The sequence below is a fragment of the Sus scrofa genome, chromosome 11 (genome assembly GCF_000003025.6).
Source record: "Sus scrofa isolate TJ Tabasco breed Duroc chromosome 11, Sscrofa11.1, whole genome shotgun sequence".
NCBI classification, from domain to species: Eukaryota; Metazoa; Chordata; class Mammalia; order Artiodactyla; family Suidae; genus Sus; species Sus scrofa.
The window spans coordinates 17832364-17848540 of NC_010453.5; the positions used below are offsets into that span (position 1 = coordinate 17832364).

The window sequence follows — 16177 nt, forward strand, 5'->3', positions numbered from 1 at the left end:
TGGGGCACACCCAAAGCAGCTCATTAGAATACAGCTTGAGAGGTGTGTCCCTGGAGCCCAGCCTCCTGTCCCATACATTTGCAACCCCAAGTGGCACACAAGAGCCTGAATCAAACAGCACAGTAAATGCCCTTTTGTTCGGAAAGGAAGACTACAACTCACCCTAGCATTTTCTCTGTGCACAGAAACCACGACAGGCACAGGAGCGACATGGCTAGTCTGCACTCCCCTGGAGCCCCAGGCTACCTGGGAGTAGCCCTGAGAGACGCCTCTCCTGGCTGGGCGGGTGCTGGAGGGCCTGCACAGAAAGGTCAGGATTCAACAGGGAAAGGGCAGAGGTAATGACCAGGGGCAGGAGGAGATCTGTGCATTAAGTAATAAATGTGTTAAAATACATATAACCAAGACCTCTGACACTTTTAGTAACAAGATACTAGCTTATCTTCCCAACTAGACTTTTCTGGATTTTTTAAATAGAATTTTATCTGGTCGTGTTTTTTCAAACTAGGCCAGGAGGACTTCTCAATTTCTAAGACACAACAATTCTTTCTCTTTCTCTTCTTAAACCTAATCGGACTCTGTGCACACCCAGGAATTCAGTGTGACTTTGAGCTAGTTAATTCTCTGTCTCCTCTCCTGATGATTTCCTTTCATTTCAGAGATCATTGTGCTAGTAACAAAAACTGCTGTACAAGCCAGGAGGAAAAAGGACTTGAAGGAAGAGGAAGAACACGTTTTTTCATAATTACTTCAAAATACACAAGGGGAGAAAATAAAAGAAACATGCCACCGGATGTAGTGGTCACTCTGGACAAGTGTCTTGGAATCACAGCCTAAAGGGACAGTCATCATGGCAACCAAAGGTGGATGTGATTACAAATGAGGACCTTGGAGGAATCTCTAAAACAGTTCCTACAGAGGGTTCAGTTCAGAAAAATCTATGCAAAGGAAGAAAGACAAAACTGGAACCTCATGAGAGCAGAGAAGAAGCAAAGGTGAGAAGGGAGAGAGGCGGAGGTGGGGAGGCAGAGAGGAAGGGGTGAATGTGGGGTGGGCAGCCACCCGCAGGGCTGCACCGGGCTGAACATCTTACATTAACAATTCAGTGTAAGGGAGTTTCTATACCGGCTCAGCGGAAACGAATCCAACTAGGAGCCATGACATTTCGAGTATGATCCCTGAAATCGCTCAGTGGGTTAAGGATCTGGCATTGCTGTGAGCTGGTGAGCTGTGGTGTAGGTCACAGACACGGCTCGGATCTGGCGTTGCTGCGGCTGTGGCGTAGGCCAGCAGCTGTAGCTCTGATTAGACCCCTAGCCTGGGAACCTCCGTATGCCGCAGGTGTGGCCCTAAAAAGACCAAAAAAAAAAAAAAAAAAAACCCAAACCAAAAAACCCCCAAAAGCCCAGTTCAATGTAAGAAATGTGTGTCTTTGAATAAAGCCAGTGAAGAAAGTAGAATTTCCATGTTCTCACACTCACACACTCGCACAAGTATGTGAAAATGCGGACAGTACAAAAGGGAAAGCCTCTTCCCTGCCCCCATCCTCACAAACTCACACCCTCTCACAGGTGGGAGAGGTGCTGGGGAGTTGGGGGAGCCAGGCAGGAGGCTCTGAGTCCCTGAGACAGGGGCCCCACACTGACCTGCTGAAGGCCAGCCATGGACACTGTGCTTTAAACCAAAGGTTTTCAGCCAAGGGCTTCCCACCCCTGAAAATCCTCACCTAGTTCTCAGCAAATGCGAAATCTATTGCCAAAAACAACCACCTCCCTATTTAATTTAATTGGCAAAAATAAAAACAAAACTTCTTTTTTTTTTTTTTTTTTTGGTCTTTTTGCCTCTTCTAGGGCCATTCCCTTGGCATATGGAGATTTCCAGGCTAGGGGTCTAATGGAGCTGTAGCTGCTGGCCTACGCCACAGCCATAGCAATTTGGGATCCAAGCTGTGTCTTCGACCTACGCCACAGCTCATGGCAACGCTGGATCCTTAACCCACTGAGCAAGGCCAGGGATCAAACCTGCAACCTTATGGTTCCTAGTCAGATTTATTAACCACTGAGCCACGACGGGAACTCCAAACACTTCTATTTTTATGCATTCCTGAAATGTTAAGAAAGTACCTGGAACAATTTTGAACAGAGCAATTAAGCTTTGTAAACTGAGTGAAAGTGTGTAAAAGAAATATTCAAATGTTACTCTCAGGATCTGGGTCAGCTGGTGTGTCACCGTAAAACTGGCTGGAAGATTCACCCAGTTATGTCATATCTATATTTCTCTCCTCTGTCCTAATTCACGGGAGGTGGTGATGGGAATGAGGATGAGGATGGAGAGGAGAGTGTGGTAGACTAATGTCTTGTGCCTGGTGATAAATTGTTGAATTTCCACAGGTATTTTAGAATTCACACATCTGGGAGTTCCTGCTGTGGCGCAGTGGTTAACGAATCCTACTAGGAATCATGAGGTTGTGGGTTCGGTCCCTGCCCTTGCTCAGTGGGTTAATGATGTGGCGTTGCTGTGAGCTGTGGTGTAGGTCACAGATGCGGCTCGGATCCCGCATTGCTGTGGCTCTGGCGTAGGCCGGTGACTACAGCTCCAATTAGACCCCTAGCCTGGGAACCTCATATGCCACAGGAGCGGCCCAAGAAATGGCAAAAAGACAAAAAAAATTTTTTAAATAATAAAAAAAAAGAATTTCACACATCTTATAAAGAGATTGAGAGAGCCATTTTCTCATATAACTTCAGCATACAGTAGTTATTCTTGAAGAATGGTTAACATATAGTACTTCATCTATTACATAAGTAATATATAAATATTTATTATGTAGATAACATATTTATGTGATAAATACTGAATATTACATATTTATAGTAAACATAGATTCTCCTTCATATAATAAAAAGGTCTAGTCACTATTTCAGTAATAATCCTATCATAATTCTTTTTTTTTTGTCTGTCTTTTTGCCATTTCTTGGGCTGCTCCTGCGGCATATGGAGGTTCCAAGGCTAGGGGTATAATCGGAGCTGTAGCCGCCGGCCTGTGTCACAGTCACAGCAACGCTGGATCCGAGCCGCGTCTGCAACCTGCACCACAGCTCACGGCAATGCCAGATCCTTAACCCACTGAGCAAGGGCAGGGATTGAACCTGCAACCTCATGGTTCCTAGTCGGATTCGTTAACCACTGAGCCATGATGGGAACTCCAAACAGACTTTATTTAAATAGAGAAGGATTTCCTAGGGGAACTGTAAAAACAAGAATGTTACAATAATTTTGAGAATCACCCAGGCATAATTAACAACCAATAAAAATAAAACATTCCCAAGTACTCTCAGTTTTCATTAAATATTGGTTTAGAAGTCAATGTTCTATTGTTTGCTTTGGTTAAAACAAAACTTTTCAAACCAATATCCTTTATCTGTTGATATGCACTAGGTGGAAATCTTTATAATCATAGAGTTTTATGTGCAAAAACCTGCCCAGGTCCCAGCTCTGGATGTGCAGTGTGCATAAGCCATGGGAGCATCCTTGTGGCCCAGGGGCCTGGGTTGACTGGGCCTGACCCTGAAACAACACAGCTGAAAGGGGAGAAACAGAAGCCAAGCTCTCAGCTGATAAAATGAGCCTTTTGTGAGGGCAAGTAAAGCCAACAGTGGGAGGAGAACAGTAGTGGTTGAGAGGAGTTGAGAAAACAGTAAAACAAGGCTTTGTGAGGACTTGACTAGAATAGTTCAAAACTAAGGCTATGGATGACCAGGTGGGTCAGAAAACTCCTCTTTCCCCTCTTTTAGTCACTATATTACCAACTTAATTTACACAGAGAAATTTATGACCCTGAGCAACCAAAGTAATAATAATATATAATGATGATGTTGGCATGATTGGTGTATTTTCTCCCTGAATTCTGGACATGTGCTGCAACATCTGTTTGTTTGTTTTTGGTCTTTTTGTCTTTTTAGGGTCACACCCGTGGCATATGGTGGTTCCCAGGCTAGGGGTCCAATCAGAACTGTAGCCCAGCCTATGCCAGAGCCACAGCAACTCAGGATCTGAGCCATGTCTGTGACCTACACCACAGCTCACAGCAACGCTGAATCCTTAATCCACTGAGCAGGGCCAGGGATCCAACTTTCGTCCTCATGGATGTTAGTTGTGTTTGCTAACCGCCGAGCCACGACGGGAATTCTTGCAACATCTCTTAATCATAAATAAACTACTTTTCTGGTGCCTGAGAAATCACTGTTACAGGGACAAGAAATACTGCATTCTCTTGCAGAAATGCATGGGAATCAGAAGATAGCCCAGTGAACAAGGAATCAGGCCAAGTGAGTCCAAGGCATAAAGTTACAATGCTATAACGCTATGATGGTTTAGGTATCCATCTGACTGTTGGAGTTTCTTACCACTCACAGCATCTACCCTAGGGCTGGATTTGCAACAAGGACCAGAAATGCTAGCTGGCAGTCTTTTGGAATCCAGAGCTGTGAAAAGGGGAGACTAGGGATTGTTTCTGCTGCCTGGGGAATGTAGGTTTTGCAGTTTCTTTTTTTATAAATTGGAACTATCTTTTTCAAATATCCAACATTTTTTTCCATAGGACCCCCCCTCCCCTAACTCCAAAACACCCCCCTAGGCCCTAGGCATGGAGTCTGTGGTATTCAAAGTATAAAATGGTACTGTCAGTTTTGGCCTCAGCCAAAGATGAAGGAACCAGCATTCCTGATAGAATTAAGAGGTTGGAGATACTGTTTACTGGAAATAAGCCACGGACAGAAGCTCCATGGGAACAGGGACAGAACCGTATCCCCAGCACCTAACAGGGCCTGGTTCACAGTAGGTGAAGGTAAGTATTTAAAAATGAATAAGTAAATTAATAGATAAACCAGAAAATCAAAATGGAAGGATAATGAGGTAACTAGTTTTAAGTAATAAAACCCAGAGAGATCAGAATCCAGGGAATTAGATTCCGTCTAGAAGGCTACAGCACCTGGAAATTAGAATACACATCTACTCACAGCAGAAGACTTTTTTTGCATTTCCTGCCGAACTAGGGTGGAATTAAATATCAGATATTTTTTCAAACATTTTATTATGAAAATTTACAAATTTACAGCAAAGTTGAGGGAATTTTATAGTGAATACTGTGTATTTACCACTGAATTCTACCATTAACATTTTACTGTACTTGGTTTATCATGTGCCGATTCATTTCTCTATTCAATCATCCATCCATCTAGTTTTTATGCTTTAAAAGATAAATTGCAGATATCATTAGATGCCCCCCTAAATAGTTCAGCATGTATATCGTTAACAGAGCTAAAGATTTGCTGATTTAAAAAATTTTTGAAGTGAAATTTACATGCAATGAAATGTAAAACCATGAGTGTGAGATCCCCAGTTTTTTTTTTTTTAATTCCCCAGGGTTTTGTTTTTTTTTTTCTGTTTTCTTATCTTTTTTTTTTAGGCCACATTCTTGGCATATGGAGGTTCCCAGGCTAGGGGTCTAATAGGTGCTACAGCTGCCAGCCTACACCACAGCTACTGCAACTCCAGATCCTTAATCCACTGAGTGAGGCCAGGGATCGAACCCACAATCTCACGGTTCCTAGTCAAATTCGTTTCCGCTGAGCCACAACGGGAACTCCTAATTCCCCAGTTTTAACAAATGCCTATATCTGTACACAAATCCCTCTCAAGATGTAGAACACTGCTATCCCCTGAAAAACTTCTCATAATTTTTAAGAGAATTTTTTTGTTGCTGGTATTTTTTGTTTGGTATGGTTTGGTGAGGGGAGGGTAATAGAAGTGTTGACACTTCAGTGGGGTCTGATTACAGCTTAAAACACCTGGGAAAATCTTAGAGGTGGTCCTATGTGGGGAGTAAAAGGAGCACCAACACCTTGAGCATCACCTTCAGAAGTGATCTCCAGTAATGAGATCTATGAGAACTGATTACTTGATGGGCTCAAACTTCAGACAGTCTCAAGTTAAAGAAGAGACCAATATAAACATACAAATTGTAGCAAACCTTTCTGGGTTCACATACCCTCTATGACACACACACAGAAAAAAAGAGCTTGCTAGTATCCTGACCTGTGTCCTGGAGCTCAGATGGCCTGAGTCTCACTGCTGTCATCCAGACGGTTCTGGGTAGCTTTCTGCACTTTTTCTAATACCCAGCAAATTCAATTCTTAAAACCAATAAGCCAATACATCTTATTTCCCCTCAAAACTGTGCTGAAAACCATTCAAAAAGCTCATTAGATGTCTTGGGAAAAAATTATTTACGTTACCAGATTTGATCTTCATTTAACTTGCAGTTTGCTGTGTAACATTTCGGATGTAGCTTATGGTATTAGAATATGGAACTTTAGTCACATCTGTTTAGTACCTTTCGTACCTAGACATTGTGATGTCATTAAATTATCCTTTATTATGGAAATTTTCAATCATACACAAAAGTAGAGCAAGTAATAATGAATCTCTATGTTCCAATCACCCAGCCCCAACAATTACCTTCTTCTTAGTAAAATGAGTTAAAAATCTACCTGTGTTGTTGCATGAATCAGTAGTTTGTTCCTTTTTATTGCTGAGTAGTACTCCATTGTATGGATTACTACAGTTTATTCATTCACACCTTGATTGCTTATTTGGGAACAATTAAAAATAAATATTTACATATAAGTTTTTGTGTGAACATAGGTTTTCATTTTACTTGGATGAATACCTAAGAGTGGGATTGCTGCTGAGTCATAGGATGTATACTTAACCTTATAAGAAACTGCCAATTTTTTTTTCTAAACTAGCTGAACCATTTTGCATTTCTGGCGGCTATGAATTAGAGTTCCTTTTGCCCCACATCATGGCCAGCATTTTGTAGTTAGTTCTTTATTCATTTATTTATTTTTTATGTTAGCCAATCTAACGGGTATATAATGGTGTCCCATTGTGGTTTTAAGTTACATATCCCTACTGATGAACGATGTTAAGTACCTTCCATATGTTTATTTACCATCCACATATCTTCCTTGGAGAAGTTTCTTTTCAGAAACCTTGCCCATTTAAAAATCAGGTTATTTGTTTTATTATTGAGTAACAATTCTTTACATATTCTGGATATATTTATTGCATTTGTAATTTGCAAACATTTTCTCACCACCTATAGCTTGTCATTTAATTCTCTTAATTGATTATTTTGCCAAGCAAAAGTTTTTAATTTTGATAAAATTCGATTTCCTAGCTTTTATGAGTTGTGGTTTTTTTTGTTTGTTTGTTTTTGTTTTGTTTTGTTTTTTAGGGCCGCACCGTGGCATATGGAGATTCCCAGGCTAGGGGTCTAATCAGAGCTGTAGCCTACACCACAGCCATAGCAACGCCAGATCCTTAACCCACTGATCAAGGCCAGGGCTCGAACCTGAGTCTTCGTGGATGCTAGTCAGATTCGTTTCCACTGGGCCATGACGGAAACTCCAGGGTTGAGTTTGTGATGACATATCTAAAAACTAATCACCAGATCCAAGGTCTCAAAGGCTTTTCTTTTTCCTGGAAGTATTATAGTTTTGCGTTTTATATTTAGGTCTGTGATCCATTTAAGCTAATTTTTGTATGTAGTATGAGGAATGAAACTATGAAAGTTTTAGAAGAAAACACAGAGGGAAAGCTTTATGATGTTGGATTTGGAAGTGATTTATTGACTATAAATCCAAAAACACAGGCAACAAGAGCAAGAATAGACAAATGGGAGTACATCAAACTTTAAAACTTCTGTACAATAAAAGTCAGCAGCATGAAGAGGTAACCTACAGATTTTGAGAAAATATTTGCAAACCACATATTTAATAAGGGGTTAATATCCAGAATATATAAAGAACTGCACTTAACGACGACAACAAACTCAATTTAAAAATGGGCAATGGAGTTCTTTGTTGGGCAGCAGGCTAAGGATCCGGTGTTGTCACTACAGAGGCTCAGGTCGCTGCTGGGCACAAGTTTGATCCCTGGCTAGGAATTTCCACATGCCATGCCTGCAGCCAAAAAAAGAGGTGTGGGGGGGGGCAGCAAGGGATTTAAACAGACAGTTTTCCGAGAAAGATATACTAGTGGCAACAAGCATATGAAAAGATGATTAACACCACTAATTATCAGGGAAATGCAAAGAAAAATAATGAGATATCAACTCCCATTAGTTTAGCCACTATCAAAGAAACAGAAAATGGTGTGTTGGTGAGGATGCAGAGACACTGGAACCTTTGTGCCCTGTTGGTGAGAAACTAAAATTGTGCAGCTACTGTAGAAAACAATAGGAAGGTTCCTCGAAAAATTAATTGTAGTATTGCCGTATGATTTAGCAATTCCTTTCTGGGTATATATTCCAAAAGAATTAAAGCATCATCTCAAAGGAGATATTTACACAACCATGTTCACTGGAACATAATTCTCAATAGCAGAAAAAAAAAATCACATGCTTATCCTGATGACAAACGGGCCTTAGTTGTGTCATATATGGTGATCAAGACTATAACTACTTACTGACACTGTTTTTGTGGCTTAACAAAAGTAGTGGCAATACAAACCACACTGAGCAACAAATCTCAAAGTGGAGCGACATGTGCTCCTCAAATTATATTTTGGTATTTGGGAAAGTGTGGGGCCACAGCCTCTCTCTCTTTTAGGGATGGGGTTGCTTTTTGGCCCAGCTATTGAGCTCTGTAATTATTGCACTGACACCGTAGATCGGCAGTTCAGTCTAATCCCCCGTGTGTGGACCATGATGGATTATAAATTGGTCTTGGACCTCCTCCTGATTGTCTGAAATAAGACGTGCTGATGAGTTGGCTGAGTTGTACCCTTGGCAAGGAGGAGTATGACTGAGGTAAAGACTGTAAGATGGGCTCCTCTTGCTGCTTGGAGTCCTATTGATAGCAGTTTTGATTAAATGTTAAATGAGACAAATTAAATGAATTCGCTCCCAGTCCCTGTGGTCAGATTAATGAGTATGAGTATGTATTACACTGTATGTAATAGTTTCCTATTGCTGCTGTAACAACCACAAATTTAGTGGCTGAAAACAACATAAATTTAGTATCTTAGAAGTCTAAAATGAGTCTGTAGGCCTGTGTTCCATCTGGACATTCTAGGGGAGAATCTCTTCCCTACAGGCCGCCTGCATTCCTTGACCTACCTCACTTTGACCTCTGCTCCCATTACATTTCCTTCTCTGACTCTGACTCTCATGTCTCTCTCTTCTCCCAATTTTTCCAAGTCTCTCTCTGGTACCAGGGACCAGCCAGGATTAGCAGGGCCATCTAGATGAGGTGCCCCAAGCCCAGTCTGGAACATGATTTGGTAAACACTTGGGTTCATTTGCTTCAAGTTTTATTGTTTTGTTTAGAGGTTACTTTTCTCCTTTCATTTTAATATGTAAAATATTTATATGGTTTTCAAATCAAAATGGCGTACTAAGGCACATTCACAGAAGCCTCACTTTCTTTCTTGCCCTTCTCCACCCTGTTTCTTTCCTCCTCCTAGAAGTAATTATTTTCAATTGTTTTTTTGTTTATCCTTTCATTTTTCCTTTTAAAAATGCAATCATATACATTTATATATTCTTTTTTTAACCATGCCCACAGCATGTAGAAGTTCCCAGGCCAGGGAATGAACCAGTGCCACAGTGGTTGCCTGAGCCACAGAAGTGACAACACCAGATCCTTAACTTTCTAAGCCACCCCAGAACATTTATATATTATTATTCTTATCCCCCATTTCTTACACAAAAAGGAAGCATACTTTATTATCCTTCAGCTTGATTTTTTTTTCACTTAGTAATATATCCTGGCATTTGCTCCACTTCAGTATATAGGAATGTTCCTCACTCCTTTTCATGGCTGCATAATATTTCATTGTGTGACCATACTATGATTTATTCCGTCAGTTCCCTTATTGATAGACGTGGACATATGGCTTGTTTCCACTTCTTTACTCCAACAAATAATGCCACAAAAAACTTACACATGCATCATTTCCATTTTTTTCTGGTATAACTTTGGGCTAGATTTCCAAAAGCGAGATTGCTGAATTAAAGGGTAAATGCATATATACATTTGCTAGATTTGGCCAAATTCCATTCTATGATGATTATATCATTCTGCATTTATATCACCAGTGTGTGAGAGTAATTGCCTCCACAAAAGAGTGTATCATCAAAGTTTTGGGCTTTTGACAACCCATTAGGTAAAAAATGTTATATTGATGTTGTTTCTTTCTTTTTTTGTAAGCTATTCGGAAAAATGTTTTAAGTATAAAATTTCATTAATGCTATTGTGAGAAAAAGGATGTGTATGTGTGTGTGACTGGGTCACTGTGCTGTGCAGTAGAAATTGCCAGAACACTGAAAACCAAGTATAATGGAAAAAATAAAAGTAATTTTAAAAATTTCGTTAATATGAAACATAGTATTTCCTCCAAGTTTTGTTTTGTTTTGTTTGCTTTTTAGGCCGCAACTAGGGCATATGGAAATTCCCAGGCTAGGGGTCGAATCAGAGCTACAACTGCCAGCCTATGCCAAGCCACAGCAACTTGGGATCTGAGCTGCATCTGTCACCTACACCACAGCTCACGGCAATGCCAGATCCTTAACCCACTGAGCAAGGCCAGGGATCAAACCCGCATTCTCATGGATACTAGTTGGATTCATTTCCACCACATCACAAAGGGAATTCCTTCCTTCAAGTAATTTTAATTTGCATTTCTTTTGACTACACTGGCCCACCTAGATAATCCAGGAAAATCGCCCCATTTCAAGATCCTTAAATTAATCACATTTGCAGAGTCCCTTTTGACATGATAAATAGGATATTCTTAGGACATGGGCATCTTTGGGAGGGCCATTATTCTGCCTAACAGGTACAAATAATGGTATTTTTTACCTCAATTTTTAAAAAAGCAGAAAGAAAATTAAGTGTATGAAACTCATAGTTTCACAAACTGCAATGAATGTCTTTTCCAAACACAGAAATAAGAAGTATTGCCACAAGAAATTATTTTACAAGACTTTGTTCTTTGGTACTATTGCAGAATTTTTTGATTCAATGAAAAATTAAACACTGAAGTTAAAATATTGCAAAATTATATGGCATAGCTTTTCAACATATGCGCAAAGTTGAATCAGCTCTTATTAAAACTGAAAGAGGGAGTTCCTGTCATGGCACAGCAGTTAACAAATGCAACTCGTATCCATGAGGTTGCAGGTTTGATCCCTGGCCTCACTCCGTGGGTTGAGGATCCAGTGTTGCCATGAGCTGTCCTGTAGATCACAGATATGGCTCCGATCCTTCGTTCTGGCAGCTGTAGGCTGGCAGCTGCAGCTCCGATTTGACCCCTAGCCTGGGAGTCTCCATATGCCGTGGGAGTGGCCCTAAAAAAAGTGTTTTCAACTATTCCAGAGTTTTTTAAACCTTCACCAACAATTTTACATGTCTCACATTCCCTGTGACTTAGCTTACAGGATCTACAAATCTAGATCTATAGTGGCCTAGCAATAGTGCCCAGATCCATATCTATAATAACTGGCGTGTGTCGTAACAAATGGAAGTATGACAGTTCCTTCTCAACACAAAAATCAAGGTTCTGACAACTCCTGCATTTAGAATATTTATGTGTAGGACCATTATTAAGAAAATAGGGAGTTCCCTGTTATGTTGCAGCGGAAACTAACTAGTATCCAACTAGTATCCATGAGGATGCAGGTTTGATCCCTGGCCTCTCTTAGTGGGTTAAGAATTCTGCATTGCCATTTTAGTGAGCTGTGGTGTAGGTAGCAGACTCCTGGCTTGGATCTGGCATTGCTGTGGCTGTGGTGTGGGCCAGCAGTTGTAGCTCATATTCGCATCCTTGCCTGGGAACTTCCATATGCCCCAGGAACAGCCCTAAAAAGCAAAAAAAAAAAAAAAGAAAAAAAAAAGAAAAAACAAAATAGATTTGGAGATATTGTAACTATAGGTAAAACCTTATGAAAAATTTTATATTTTAACATTTGCAAGGTACTAAATGATATTGTACATATCCTAAATTAGTAATGTTGGCTACATCTTAGCTAATAAATTCATTTGCCCTTCCTGTTTACTAAAAACATTTTAGTATCTTTCCCAGAATTTCCATGAGATACTTAGAGTTTTGTTTTTTTGCACATTATGTATCAAGAAGTATTTTTTCTCCCAGCTTGATCCTTCCCCAAACGTCCAGTGCCTTTTGATTTCGTAATTTTGAGATAGCGACTTCTTGCTTCCTAACTCTACTGCAGCCCAAAGACACAGGATCACTTAAACATTTGAGATGCTTTGGGAAATTTTATTTGAAATATTTAGTCCAGCTGACTGTTTTCCAAATTCCCTTCCATAACACCAGGTTATATAGCCTTGTCTTTGGCTGTGGAAAATCTGTACAAAACACTTCTTATCACCACCTTGAAAACAAGTGACAGGTTAATATTTTCCATAATATTGGACAAGAAATGTAGAGCCAAAAACTAATTTTACTTATCCTCATCTTCCTTTATTTCTTCTGAAAATGGAAAGCCTACTGTGCTACTGCCCTTTGCTTTGTCTCCTGTTAAAAAAAAAATATTCCCAGGAGTTCCTGTCATGGCTCAGTGGTTGAGGGACCTGACCAGTATCCAGGAGGATGCAGGTTCAATCCTTGGCCTCGCTCAGTGGGTTAAGGATCTGGTGTTGCCTTGGGCTGTGATGTAGGTTGAAGACGCAGCTTGAATCTCACGTTGCTGAGGCTCTGGTGTAGGCCGGTGGCTAGAGCTTCAATTGGACCTCTAGCCTGGGAACCTCCATATGCCACAGGTGCGGCCCTAAAAAGACAAAAACAAAAGCAAAAATTCCCCAATGTCTCTTTTCCTTAATCATTGCAGCAGTTTTACTTATAATTTATTTAGAAGTACCCTAGGACACTTGCATCTTGAGTAAGAGAACTTCAAGTCGGGGAGGGATCACAGAACTCCCCTCAGAGTTCTGTTAAGACAGCCTGCTTTATCTGCCATGAAACGTAAGGAGGTCAAGGTATAGCATTTCCAGGTTGAAAGTTTTTGGTAAATCATTTTTTATTCCCTGCAACCAAATTTATAGAACACTTGCTCTTGGCGTCGTCTTTTCGACATTCAGAAATTATTCTGCTTTATCCTCTACGGTTCTTATTTTTCTGTATCTCTATCAAATTCCTTTCTTCTATCCCATCTTCTTTTTCCTTCCTTATGATCTCTATATTTTCCAAGTCTCCAATCTGGCTTAAGTGTCTTATCAATTAAAAGCACTAAATATCCTTTTCTCTGTGCCATTTAGAGACACCCTATGAAGGGCACTGCTGAGAAATGTTTGATGGTACTGCCAACGGCAGAGCTGCAAGATGACTAATATCAGTCTGTTGCAAGTAGAAGGTTCTCAGTGTTATTTTTCTTATTTACTTTTGGTTGTTGAATGTAGGTAATATAATTTATAATTCAGCAAATCCAGATTAAATACATGCAATTAATGCCAAGTAAATTTAAATATCAACTTCTTAGGTAAGGGATGAGAAGAAAACAAATTGGGAATTTTTTCTTAAATGTAGCACCCTAAGAAGGCAGACTGCCTAGTGGCTAAGAACACAGACTCTAGAGCTAGACGTGCCTGGGTGTGAATCCAACTTCATTTCTAATTGGCTATGTGACCAACAGCTCTTATCTTTTCTTTGCCTCAGCTTCCTCATCTGTAAAGTGGAAGATAGTCTGACCTCATGGGGTTGTTACATGGATTAAATTAGTTTATAAAAAGTACTTAGAACAATGCCTAGAAATAGTAAGCACCACATAATGTCAGTTATTATTACTCAAAATTACAATAATGAATAGATCAAGACCCCCAAAATATTTTTAAGTTTTAGGAGTATGCAGTTTTTGTAATGTTTCTGATTTTCAAAAGATCGCAAATGTGGCTTGGATTACTCCAAGAAAAAAAGTTTGACTTAATAACTGATAAATGAGTTTTTAAGAAAGAAACCATTATGCATGACCCAGTCCAGAGAGTGAAGTTCACTAACAGGAGATGTCTGGCTGGCATAAAAACCATTAAAGAAAATCCTGAGCATGATGTTTAACTTGACTCGGAAACACATGCTTTACATTATCGTCCTATCAGTTCTTAAGTTCCTGGCATATGTTGCTTAAGCAGACAGACTTTTTTTTTTTCAAGTAGTCATTTTCTGTTATTGCTTTTGACTTAGATAAATGACCTTCTAACTAACTATTGGGAAACTTTTTTAGGCTTTATTTGTGATGGTTATTTAAAGCGATAGCTGTGAAAGACTGTCAAAACATCTCTAACATTGTGCTTTTCAAAAAGAAAGGCTTATTTCTTTGAAAACAATAATGAAAGGATAATAGAATCCCAGCTATAAGAAGGAGTAAGGTCTGTGAGTTTTCGGATGGCATTCATCTGCCAAGGCAGGGAAGTCTGTTTCTGGGCCTAACCGGTTTTGCTTGCTTCATACTGCTGAGTACACTTGAATTGCTACACTGTGGGCAAAGTGCACTGGGCAGTGCCCCAGCAAATAGTTTTCTAACCAAGCAAGACTACAGGCAATTCTGCCTCTACAGTAAAGGCCAGTTCACAGCCATCTAACAGCCTGGCTTTTCATTGAACATGTGACTAACTTGATTGGCCTGAGCTCCAGTCAAATCCAATACACTTACATTTATTATATATTTAACACACGTATTACTTTTATAATGTTTGTGAATAAAATATTTTACCTTATAACAACAAATTTTATTTTACTTTATTGCTTATACATGAGTTATGGAAGTTTATGGTTAATTTGGAGATTAACAAAACATACAGAAATTAAGTACAAATCTGTATTTTGAACTAAGAGCACATTTAAAAGGATTATAGCATTAATTGCAAGAGTTAGAACTTTAGAATTTGAGAAGCAGCATGATCTGGTGGAGCAAATACAGACTCCGTCAGAGTCATGGGTTTTGAATCCTACCTTGTTTATTTCCTAGTCATTTGAGGCTACACAAATTATTTAATCCCTTCAAGCCCATCTCTTCACTTACACAGGGACAATATTTACTCTCAAACTTTTCAAGAATTCGGTGAGTGTGTGTAAGAAAGAGTGCCTACCTCACAGATATGCAGAAAATTTTTGTCTCTGCAACATTCAACTCCCCACTCCTTCCCAAAGGGAAAAACTAGGACACTAACACTTCTCCAAATGGTCAAGTTTTTCAGCAAAAGAAAATTTCATGTGTAAAATGATCACCAGGAAAGTACTTTATAGGCAGTGAGGGCTTCAGCAATCACCTCTGGTATTAATCCTATGATAAATAAACCTCAAAGTACAAATCTTTGAGATTTTCATAAGTATTGTAATGAAAACACCGTTTGTATAAACATCCAAGAAACTCAGGACCTTGAAAAAAAATTCTCCCATTCTGAAGGGAAAAATTCACCATAAAAGATATTTGTCACTAAGAAGTTATGTCGAAGAACCCATTACATACTGAGGGGGCATTTTGCGTCAGGTCTCCCAGGGCTTGAATCCTGGGGAAGTCTTCAGATGGAACCTTATTTGACAACAGAGGTTTAAGCCAGATTAATTCTAGAGGTCGTCCCAGACTTTCTCCAGGCGACAAGTGGTATCTGAAGATGGAAAATGGATCAGGATGCGGATGATCTAAGTAGTGCACCAGATGACTGGTGCTCCCAAACGGGAGGCTCCTACATGGAAACAGGAAACAACAGGCTGTAGGAACTCAGTCCTTCCCCTGAACCGCTGACTCAGGGGTTCCCATTACACTCATTAGAACCCATTATCCATGCCGCTGAATTTGGAAGAGACAGGTCAAGAATCGCCCTCCAGCCCTGCCCCAGGGAGTCCCCTCCCGGGGTGGCCTCCAGTACGCCCCTCAACGGGAAACTCGTCTCTGCACCTAAAATGCAGCAGGGGAGTCGACTCAAGAGCCCTGGATGCATAGCCACTGTGCAATTACTAACAGCCATTACTCCTGGGCCCTGTGCGTCTGTTCATGATTTGAGAAAATTCTCCAGAAACCAGCCACGGCGGGGGGCGGTGAGAGGGGGCCAGAGGCTCTTCGCGAAGGCGAAGTTCTCTCAGTCCTGGGCGTGGA

General features: G+C 40.2%; 1 protein-coding gene across 1 annotated transcript in view; it reads right to left on the bottom strand.

Moving 5' to 3' along the window:
* TRIM13 (tripartite motif containing 13) overlaps positions 1-16177 on the bottom strand; it is a 64975-nt gene that overhangs the window by 47333 nt on the left and 1465 nt on the right. The gene's annotated exons all lie outside the window — the stretch shown is intronic.